The sequence below is a fragment of the Bombina bombina genome, chromosome 5 (genome assembly GCF_027579735.1).
Source record: "Bombina bombina isolate aBomBom1 chromosome 5, aBomBom1.pri, whole genome shotgun sequence".
Lineage (NCBI taxonomy): Eukaryota > Metazoa > Chordata > Amphibia > Anura > Bombinatoridae > Bombina > Bombina bombina.
In genome coordinates this window covers 929,019,149-929,031,250 of record NC_069503.1, presented here as the reverse complement: position 1 = coordinate 929,031,250, position 12,102 = coordinate 929,019,149, and the positions used below count along the sequence as shown (strand labels likewise).

Genomic DNA, 12,102 nt, shown 5'->3' with positions numbered 1-12,102 from the left:
AATTTTTTCTATTCCTTATTTTATGAAGTGCAGACAAATGAGTCTGGGCCGTGCGGTAATATTGAGTAAATCTCACTTTCTATGCTAGTATGAAAACATATATGTAAAGTTCTGATTAGCCAATATTGTGCTAAATTACGTGTGGAGCACTATTTATTGATTATGCGCTAACTGTGCTCGACTTCGGCCTTTTGCGTTAGTTGGATACCACACGTATTACAAGCAGAAAGTAAACATTTTTGGTTGCACGCTAGCCTGACACACAAAAAGCTGAAGTTAAAATATCACGACCGTGTTAACGTATTCTCCTATAGACTTCAATGGAGCGTGAACATTGGGAAAAAAAACACCCAAGTCATGCAATCCCGATTTCGTTTTCTCAAGTGTGCTAACACAATATGAAATATTTAAATTCTTACTCCTTTTTCTTTAATCTAAATTAGTGAAACTCCTACCCATGCCCTCATGGGGGTCAATTTATTATTGGCTGAAATGTGCCAATTCACCCTGTTTCCGTGCAAGCCTTTAGGCTCATCGGAAACAGGAGTTAAGAAGCAGCGGTCTATAGACCGCTGCTCCTTAACTCATACGCCACCTCTGAGGCTGCATACAGCAATCCGCACACAATCACATACGATCGGGCTGATTGACACCCCCTGCTAGCGGCCGCAAATCTGCAGGGGGCGGTATTGCACAAGCAGTTCACTAGAACTGCTCGTGCAATGTTGAATACGGACATCAAATGCTGTACGCATTCAGCTATGTCTGGCGGACATGATACAGTACAGCGTATTATGTCTGCTAGACTTTAATAAATTGACCCCATAGTGTGAACCTGCTATTACAGCTGTGTTCAAAATAGAAGATTATCCACTTTTGCCATATGCATTTAGATACCCTCATCCAATCTCTTGTGAATATAGTGTTTATACTCTAAGGTAAGGGGTAGAAAGAACATTTTTATTGTTTTCAAAAATGGGAGGCAAATTTCCTTCTTAAGCATATTACAAGAATTTTTTTTTTTAAAGTTAACACTATAGCATATTTTATACAAGGACTAAAATATCTTTAAAATGCAACATAATGACTCTGATTTCTTGAAACAGTAGTATGAAAACAGTAAATAAATCTGAGGTTTAAAAATTATGCAAGGATGAAGTACCAGGGAGATTTTTTTTAAGATGCCTTTTTTTTTTTTTTTTTTAAATAATGGTAAATCCTAGCGTTTGTAAAACCATAGGATTTACCATTGGAACAAATAAAGGGGACTTCATGATGAAAGCTCGTTTAGCGATCACCGCACTGAGCTGCTAAGGCAGCCCACAGGCAGAATGCTATTTTGCTGAGAGGTAATGTTTCCACCTCTTAGCCAATAGCCATGCGGGAAATCCGGCTAGGTGGCACAAGGTAGTACAGTACATCCAAATACATTATTGTAACAACTGTCTCACCTCAAATGTCCAAGCTTCCTTAAATTTATAATGTGGTGCCTTTTTTAAAAATGTTCTATACAGAGTATAAGGAATGAGAAAGGGGCTTAATATAAAATAAAGATTTTAATATATAGTACCCTGTACATCCACCAGGATATTTAACTTTGTGACCAACTAACCTCACATTTTAAAGTTTAGAACCACCCTGCAGATAAGTGTTAGTAATCAGAACTTACACATGGAAAAATATATTTGCGTTAATAAGAACATAGAGAAATAATGTTTCCTATAACCAACCTTTTATCCATTTCCTAATCTTGGCAGTGCTAACTATATTGGGAATATATTGGGTTATGGCCAGGAGGAAAATTTCCCATGACTCATCTTGACTCAACAGGACATTTTTGTTTCTCTGGCTATATAAAAAACAGCAATAAGTTATCCTCATATAACAGTAGTGTTTAAGCATCTACATTCACAAATCTGTTTGAAGAACAACACAGGCTGACTCAACTAACATGCTTATAAAGCCCTAACAAGAGCAGTTATTCATAAGGTTGCAGACAGTCATTGCACCATTGATTCAAGGTTTGCCTTCCAAACTAAAATCCTTAATGTACGAGTGAGTTAACGAAACCACAAGTTCACTTAGAAGCAAAAATTGTCAACTCCAAAGGCTCTACAGTTAGAACAGTCTAGTAGTGGTCTAAGGGCCATGAGAGCAAAGAGTCAGATGGATAAACTTGTGTATAAATACATTCTCAGCTAACAGACATACGCACATGAAATTACATCAAGAATGATTAGTGCTACTTTTCTTTCTTTTCAACATGGCAGCAAAAATTATCCTAAGAAAAACTTGACATATGTTATAGCCCAGTAGGATCTGAATTTAATAGTGCTGGGAACCAATTCCTGTCACCAATTCTGAATGTGTACACTGGCTTGTAATACAAACAATTAGAGCCTTCCTACCTGTAGTCCAATACTAATACTGATTATGCACTTTTGCGTGCCTTTGGGACTGGAAATACAGCATTTGATTGGCTGTACCGCCAAAAGCTTAAAAGAAGGGTGCATGCAGCCTCCCCAATATGCTGCTATGCAGGGGGTTAGACAATTGAATTAGTATTCAAAGAGTGGAGCAGTGCTGTAAATGTCTTGCAATAAAATATAAATAATAGTATGTTATTTATTAAAAAATATAATGGCTGTTAATCACATAATTATTTTTAATCGCATACAGTATTAAAATAGTTTTTTGTTTATAAAACTGTTAAAAAACGGAATTTATGCTTACCTGATAAATTACTTTCTCCAACGCTGTGTCCGGTCCACGGCGTCATCCATAACTTGTGGGAATATTCTCTTCCCCAACAGGAAATGGCAAAGAGCACAGCAAAAGCTGTCCATATAGTCCCTCCTAGGCTCCGCCCACCCCAGTCATTCGACCGACGGACAGGAGAAAAAACAGGAGAAACCATAAGGTGCCGTGGTGACTGTAGTTAAAGAAAGAAATTCATCAAACCTGATTAACAAACCAGGGCGGGCCGTGGACCGGACACACTGTTGGAGAAAGTAATTTATCAGGTAAGCATAAATTCTGTTTTCTCCAACATTGGTGTGTCCGGTCCACGGCGTCATCCATAACTTGTGGGAACCAATACCAAAGCTTTAGGACACGGATGAAGGGAGGGAGCCAATCAGGTTACCTAAACAGAAGGCACCACGGCTTGCAAAACCTTTCTCCCAAAAATAGCCTCCGAAGAAGCAAAAGTATCAAATTTGTAGAATTTGGCAAAAGTGTGCAGGGAAGACCAAGTCGCTGCCTTACATATCTGATCAACAGAAGCCTCGTTCTTGAAGGCCCATGTGGAAGCCACAGCCCTAGTAGAGTGAGCTGTGATACGTTCAGGAGGCTGCCGTCTGGCAGTCTCGTAAGCCAATCGGATGATGCTTTTCAGCCAAAAGGAAAGATAGGTAGCAGTAGCTTTTTGACCTCTCCTCTTGCCAGAATAAACGACAAACAGAGAAGACGTTTGTCTGAAATCCTTTGTTGCTTCTAAATAGAACTTTAAAGCATGAACTACATCTAAATTGTGTAACAAACGTTCCTTCTTTGAAACTGGATTCGGACACAAAGAAGGCACAACTATTTCCTGGTTAATATTCTTGTTGGAAACAACCTTTGGAAGGAAACCAGGTTTAGTACGCAAAACAACCTTATCTGAATGGAACACCAGATAGGGCGGATTACACTGCAAAGCAGATAACTCAGAAACTCTTCTAGCAGAAGAAATAGCAACCAAAAACTGAACTTTCCAAGATAACATCTTGATATCTATGGAATGTAGAGGTTCAAACGGAACCCCTTGAAGAACTGAAAGAACTAAATTCAGACTCCAGGGAGGAGTCAAAGGTCTGTAAACAGGCTTGATCCTGACCAAAGCCTGAACAAAAGCTTGAACATCAGGCACAGCTGCCAGTCGTTTGTGTAACAAGACAGATAAAGCAGAAATCTGTCCCTTTAGAGAACTCGCTGATAATCCTTTATCCAAACCTTCTTGGAGAAAGGAAAGGATCCTAGGAATTTTGATCTTACTCCATGAGAATCCCTTGGATTCACACCAACAGATATATCTTTTCCATATTTTATGGTAAATTTTTCTAGTTACAGGTTTTCTGGCTTGTACCAGAGTATCTATTACAGAATCCGAAAACCCACGCTTAGATAAAATCAAGCGTTCAATTTCCAAGCCGTTAGCTGGAGGGAAACTAGATTTGGATGTTCGAATGGACCCTGTACTAGAAGATCCTGTCTAAAAGGTAGCTTCCATGGTGGAGCCAATGACATATTCACCAGGTCTGCATACCAAGTCCTGCGTGGCCAGGGAATGAGAGGAAAACGGTGGAAACACATAAGCTAGGTTGAAGGTCCAAGGCGCTACTAATGCATCCACTAGAGTCGCCTTGGGATCCCTGGATCTGGACCCGTAGCAAGGAACCTTGAAGTTCTGACGAGACGCCATCAGATCCATGTCTGGAATGCCCCATAATTGAGTCAACTGGGCAAATATCTCCGGGTGGAGTTCCCACTCCCCCGGATGGAATGTCTGACGACTCAGATAATCCGCCTCCCAGTTTTCCACTCCTGGGATGTGGATCGCAGATAGGTGGCAGGAGTGATCCTCCGCCCATTTTATGATTTTGGTCACTTCTCTCATCGCCAGGGAACTCCTTGTTCCCCCCTGATGGTTGATGTAAGCAACAGTCGTCATGTTGTCTGATTGGAATCTTATGAATCTGGCCTTTGCTAGTTGAGGCCAAGCCCTGAGAGTATTGAATATCGCTCTCAGTTCCCGAATGTTTATCGGGAGAAGAGACTCTTCCCGAGACCATAGCCCCTGAGCTTTCAGGGAGTCCCAGACCGCGCCCCAGCCCACTAGACTGGCGTCGGTCGTGACGATGACCCACTCTGGTCTGAGGAAGCTCATTCCCTGGGACAGGTGATCCTGGGTTAGCCACCAACGGAGTGAGTCTCTGGTCTTCTGATCTACTTGAATCACTGGAGACAAGTCTGTATAGTCCCCATTCCACTGTTTCAGCATGCACAGTTGTAATGGTCTTAGATGAATTTGCGCAAAAGGAACTATGTCCATTGCTGCAACCATCAACCCTACTACTTCCATGCACTGAGCTATGCAAGGTCGTGGAACAGAGTGAAGAACTTGACAAGCGTTTAGAAGTTTCGACTTTCTGACATCTGTCAGGAAAATCTTCATTTCTAAAGAATCTATTATTGTCCCCAAGAAAGGAACTCTTGTCGACGGAGACAGGGAACTTTTTTCTATGTTCACTTTCCATCCGTGAGATCTGAGAAAGGCCAGAACGATGTCTGTGTGAGCCTTTGCCTTTGGAAGAGACGACGCTTGTATCAGAATGTCGTCCAAGTAAGGTGCCACTGCAATGCCCCTTGGTCTTAGAACCGCTAGAAGGGACCCGAGTACCTTTGTGAAAATCCTTGGAGCAGTGGCTAGCCCGAATGGGAGAGCCACAAACTGGTAATGTTTGTCCAGAAAGGCGAACCTTAGGAACTGATGATGATCTTTGTGGATAGGAATATGTAGATACGCATCCTTTAGATCCACGATAGTCATAAATTGACCCTCCTGGATTGTAGGTAAAATCGTTCGAATGGTTTCCATTTTGAACAATGGCACTCTGAGAAATTTGTTGAGGAACTTTAAATCCAGAATTGGTCTGAAAGTTCCCTCTTTTTTGGGAACCACAAACAGATTTGAGTAAAACCCCATTCCTTGTTCCACGGTTGGAACTGGGTGTATCACTCCCATTTTTAACAGGTCTTCTACACAATGTAAGAATGCCTGTCTCTTTATTTGGTTTGAGGATAAGTGAGACATGTGGAACCTTCCCCTTGGGGGTAGTTCCTTGAATTCCAGAAGATAACCCTGAGAAACTATTTCTAGTGCCCAGGGATCCTGAACATCTCTTGCCCAAGCCTGAGCGAAGAGAGAGAGTCTGCCCCCTACTAGATCCGGTCCCGGATCGGGGGCTACTCCTTCATGCTGTCTTGTTAGCAGCAGCAGGTTTCTTGGCCTGCTTACCCTTGTTCCAGCCTTGCATCGGTTTCCAAGCTGGTTTGGTTTGCGAAGCATTACCCTCTTGTCTAGAGGCTGCAGAGTTGGAGGCCGGTCCGTTCCTGAAATTGCGAAAGGAACGAAAATTAGACTTATTCTTGGCCTTGAAAGGCCTATCTTGTGGGAGGGCGTGGCCCTTACCCCCAGTGATGTCTGAGATAATCTCTTTCAATTCTGGCCCAAAAAGAGTTTTACCCTTGAAAGGGATATTAAGCAATTTTGTCTTGGAAGATACATCCGCTGACCAAGACTTTAGCCAGAGCGCTCTGCGCGCCACAATTGCAAACCCAGAATTTTTCGCCGCTAATCTAGCTAACTGCAAAGCGGCATCTAAAATAAAGGAATTAGCCAACTTAAGTGCGTGAACCCTGTCCATAACCTCCTCATACGGAGTCTCTCTACTGAGCGACTTTTCTAGTTCTTCGAACCAGAACCACGCCGCTGTAGTGACAGGAATAATGCACGAAATAGGTTGTAGGAGGTAACCTTGCTGTACAAAAATCTTTTTAAGCAAACCCTCCAATTTTTTATACATAGGATCTTTGAAAGCACAATTATCCTCGATAGGAATAGTAGTGCGCTTGGCTAGCGTAGAAACTGCCCCCTCGACCTTAGGGACTGTCTGCCATAAGTCCTTTCTGGGGTCGACCATAGGAAATAATTTCTTAAATATAGGAGGGGGAACAAAAGGTATGCCGGGCTTCTCCCACTCCTTATTCACTATGTCCGCCACCCGCTTGGGTATAGGAAAAGCGTCGGGGTGCACCGGAACCTCTAGGAACTTGTCCATCTTGCACAATTTTTCTGGAATGACCAGGTTGTCACAATCATCCAGAGTAGATAGCACCTCCTTAAGCAGTGCGCGGAGATGCTCTAATTTAAATTTAAATGTCACAACATCAGGTTCTGCCTGTTGAGAAATTCTACCTGAATCTGAAATTTCCCCATCTGACAAAACCTCCCTCACGGCCCCTTCAGATTGGTGTGAGGGTATGACAGAGCAATTATCATCAGCGCCCTCCTGCTCTACAGTGTTTAAAACAGAGCAATCGCGCTTTCTCTGATATGCAGGCATTTTGGATAAAATATTTGCTATGGAGTTATCCATTACTGCCGTCAATTGTTGCATAGTAATAAGCATTGGCGCGCTAGAAGTACTAGGGGCCTCCTGCGTGGGCAAAACTGGTGTAGACACAGAAGGAGATGATGTAGAACTATGTCTACTCCCTTCATCTGATGAATCATCTTGGGCAACTTTACTATTTGTGGCAGTACTGTCCTTACTTTGTTTGGACGCTATGGCACAATTATCACACAATTTTGAAGGGGGAGACACATTGGATTCCATACATACAGAACATAGCTTATCTGAAGGCACATACATGTTAAACAGGCTTAAACTTGTCAATAAAGTACAAAAACCGTTTTTAAACAAAACCGTTACTGTCTCTTTAAATTTTAAACAGTGCACACTTTATTACTGAATATGTGAAAAACTATGAAGGAATTGTTCAAATTTAACCAAATTTTCACCACAGTGTCTTAAAGCATTCAAAGCATTGCACCCCAAATTTGAGACCTTTAACCCTTAAAATGAAGAAACCGGAGCCGGTTAAAGTTTTAACCCCTCTACAGTCCCAGCTACAGCCTTTGCTGCGACTTTACCAAACCCAGGGGGTATACGATACCAAATGAAGCCTTCTAGGAACCTTTTCAAATACCTTCAGACCCACACACATGCAGCTGCATGTCCTGCTCTCAAAAGAAACTACGCAGTAATGGCGCGAAAATGAGGCTCAGCCTACTACAGGGAAGGCCCTTCCTGACTGAAAAGGTGTCTAAACCAGTGCCTGACGTTAAAAAAAAACGTTCCCAAATTTTATAAGTGTGAATATCAACATCAATCTTTATAAAAAGCTCAAATAAAGCAATCGATCTTGCCCATAAAAATGTCTACCAGTTTTATAGCCCACATTAAGCCCTTTATTCTGTTTGATTAAGAAAATGGCTTACCGGTCCCCATGAGGGGAATGACAGCCTTCCAGCATTATTATTATTATTATTATTATTATTATTATTATCGGTTATTTGTAGAGCGCCAACAGATTCCGCAGCGCTAAACAGCATTACACAGTCTTGTTAGAAAAATGGCTAGTCATACCTTAAGCAGAAAAGTCTGCTAACTGTTTCCCCCAACTGAAGTTAATTCATCTCAACAGTCCTATGTGGAAACAGCAAACAATTTTAGTTACTGCTGCTAAAATCATATTCCTCTCACAAACAGAACTCTTCATCTTTTTCTGTTTCAGAGTAAATAGTACATACCAGCACTATTTTAAAATAACAAACTCTTGATAGTAGAATAAAAAACTACAACTAATCACCACATACTCTTCACCATCTCCGTGGAGATGTTGCCTGTGCAACGGCAAAGAGAATGACTGAGGTGGGCGGAGCCTAGGAGGGACTATATGGACAGCTTTTGCTGTGCTCTTTGCCATTTCCTGTTGGGGAAGAGAATATTCCCACAAGTTATGGATGACGCCGTGGACCGGACACACCAATGTTGGAGAAATAAGAATATGTTTTACGTTAATGAATGTTTATCAGGTACACGTTGTGTTCCTGGATTTACTGTTGCATAGAAATGTGTGAATAAAGTGCTTTCAAAAATGATAAATAAAAAGTAAAGTTAGCTATGTATTTAATGCCCATTTAGCATAGAATGAATGAGACCACATGTCTAATAATATCAACTGAATTCAGGTTCAGAAGTCCTTGACTTCATATAGTCCCACCTAAATATATAGATCATTTTTATATTATTGTACAGTATTGTGCTATGCCTTTCTTATTAGTGACTGCACTCAATTATTCTCATAATTTATGTGCACAGAATCACTTGATCATCATCCAGTTTACAATCTCTCTTACCTACGCAAAGCCAACAGTTGCTGTTTTTCTTGTATATAAATTACTATTGTCAATGCTTCACTGATAGTCTTCCATTTCCTTCCCTTTTTATTATGCTGGTATTTTTATCTAAGATAACCTGACAAAAGGGTTCAATAAAACAGGTCCAGAGGTTATTCTGAAGCAATCCATCAATATGCCTTCCTGTGTCTCAATTTCAGCTTCTCATCTGACCAGCCCTTCAACAATTTATCAGCAAAGAACTTCACATTACCAAAAAAGGAACTCAATGGAAATTTAAACTTTAGCCTTGGTGTATAACTATCTAAAAAGGAAGCCTTCTACAATATCATAAAATATGAGGAAGCCTTTCAAACCTTTTTTTGCAGTGACTGACTACAACACCATTATGCTTAAAAGGGACATGAAACAAACCCACATTTTCTTTCATGATTCAGATAGATCATACAATTTTAAATAACTTTCCAGTTTACTTCTATTATATAGTTTGCTTCATTCTCTTGGTATCATTTGTTGAAGGACCGCAATGCACTATGGGGAGCTAGCTGAAAGCCAATAGCTAGAGGCATATATGTGCAGCCACCAATCAGCAACTTTTGGGCCTACTTATGTATACTTTTCAAAAAAAGGATACAAAGAGAACAAAACAAATTGGATAATAGAAAGAACTTGGAATAATTTTTAAATTGCATGATCTATATGAATCATGAAAGAAAATAATTGGGTTTCATTTTCCTTTAATAGTAATTACAAGGCATTTTTGTTGTGTTGCTATAGAATAACATAGCCAAGTCTTAACAGTTAAAAAAAAAAATAACATCCTTTTTACTGCATTTTTTTTCCCCCATACCCAATTTCCACCAACCATTTGCCCTATTTGGAGGAGCCAATCTGGGCTTTAGTCTGCAGACAACAAGGTTAGGCATTGCTTTACAGTTGTTATCTGATAAAGCAGAGTTAGCCTTATAAGTCAGCTGGGTACTTTTCAAGTTCTAAGAATTAGAAATTGCTAAAATAAGAAAATCAGAGCTAGATTACATGAAAATGGGGTAATGTTTGGACTTTACTTGTATGTTCTACAAGTTGTAAGCTATCGTTGTTGGCTATCACCTTCACTTCCTATCTCAGTTGCGTGTATTATATGAAAGGTCATTAAATACATTAATCACTTTAGTTTAAATCACTGCAAAAAGAGTAAAGTTAGTCCAGTAGGAACATCCACAAAGAAAAGGCTATATTATCTTCTAAAGCCATACATGTTTACTGTAGTCATTGAAACTATGACAATATTAGAATCTCACATACCAATAGCATATCATAATTTATGAATGACTAAAACACTATACTCACAATATTTCTATCATATACTGTATATGAACAAACATGAACAAAGCATCTTTATTTGTTTGTAATGCCTCAAAAAATGTAAAGTAAATGTTTTCATTTTAATCAAAACTAAAACAACAGAATCAGCTGCGCTTACTTCTTACTCATTGGTACAGTTTGCTTATGTAATTGGAAGTTCTGCTTAGCCAATGAGCATTAGTAGAAAGCACACAACGGATGCAGTTGTATTTGTTCAATTCTAACTTGATATTTATTTTTCTGAACAAAAAAAAAGTTAAAATGTTTAAATAATGCTCTTTCCTTTAGTTAAGGGAACAGTTTAAACTTTCCTGATTCAGATAGAGCATGCAATCTTAAACAATTTTCCAATTTGCTTAATTGCCTTGGTATCTTGTGTTGAAAAGCATATCTAGATAAGCTTAGCAGCTAGCACTGGTTGGTGGCTGTACATATATGTCTCTTGTCATTGGTTCACCCAATGTGGTCAGCTAGGTCCCAGTAATGCATTGCTGCTCCTTCAGCAAAGGATAGCAAGCAAATGAACCAATTTTGATAATATAAGTGTATTAAGAAGTTGTTTAACAAAGTATGCTCTATCTCAGTGTTTTTCAACCAGTGTGCCGTGGCACACTAGTGTGCCGTGAGAGATCCTCAGGTGTGCCACGGCAGACTGACAACAGTGTGACATATTTTTTAAACTTTGCTTGTTTTTTACTCCCAGTGCAGGGGTAGTTTGTAGGAGGCATGGCATAACAGCACAATACATACAGTATATGTGTGTTTGTGTGTATGTGTATATATATATATGCTGTATTAGGCTACAATGTGTGATTTTTTTTAAATTTTGGGATGGTGGTGTGCCACAGGATTATTTAATGTAAAAAAGTGTGCCACGGCAAAAAAAAGGTTAAAAATCACTGCTCTATCTGAATCATGAAATAAATGTGTTAAGATTGTAAATAACAAACAAAACAGCGTTGTACTGCATTCAAAACCAACAAGATAAACTCACTTAATGAAAAGTGTCTTTATAACAATGAATTAGACACAAACATATTGATCAGTATTGCAAGGTAGTACTTTATGCTTACCTGAATACAGACATCAATAGATAAGCAGACTCTACATTAACACCATCGTTCTGTCATGTCTTGTACTTCAGCAGCAAATGATGGCTTGTCATCCAAAGAAGTAATGTGAACAGAAGATTTTCCTAAGGCAAAAAGAAATACAAAGTCTTATATAATGAACAAATTTGATTTGTAAAACTAAAACTGTAGAAGACCGTCACTGAGTGGAAAATGTGGTTAATTTGTCTTTCCTCAGGCAGACACAATATAAAATTGTATTATTATTCACACCAAAAACCATCTGCAACCATTAGAGAATGGTTTAACACAATAACAATTATCAAAGGAGTACAATGTTTTGCATGTTCCACTGTGACACCAATAATACAGTTTCAAACAAAGACAAATGGATGTAGATTGTTGCTTATTAAAGTGACATAGAAGCCAAAATAAAAGGGACATTAAACACTAAACAAATGCAAGACATAATAATGTATTCAAGCAATCATTAGCGTGGGAATACCAAGCAGATGTGACTTTTTCTTTTTATTATTTTGTTTAAAATTGGAGAAATAAGTGTAACATTTGGGTACCACCATGTTGTAAATGAAAGTTTTTAAAGCCTGTTCTTTTATTTGTACTGCTGAAACCAGTTATAAA

At 39.4% G+C, this 12,102-nt stretch overlaps 1 protein-coding gene across 2 annotated transcripts in view; it reads right to left on the bottom strand.

The window, feature by feature from the left end:
* The window catches only part of SULF1 (sulfatase 1), a 228,259-nt gene that overhangs the window by 167,781 nt on the left and 48,376 nt on the right, over positions 1 to 12,102 (bottom strand). For both annotated transcript variants that reach the window (XM_053715105.1, XM_053715103.1), the window contains exon 2: positions 11,464 to 11,585. The gene's annotated coding sequence lies outside the window, so the exon portion shown is untranslated. The remainder of the gene's footprint in view (positions 1 to 11,463; positions 11,586 to 12,102) is intronic.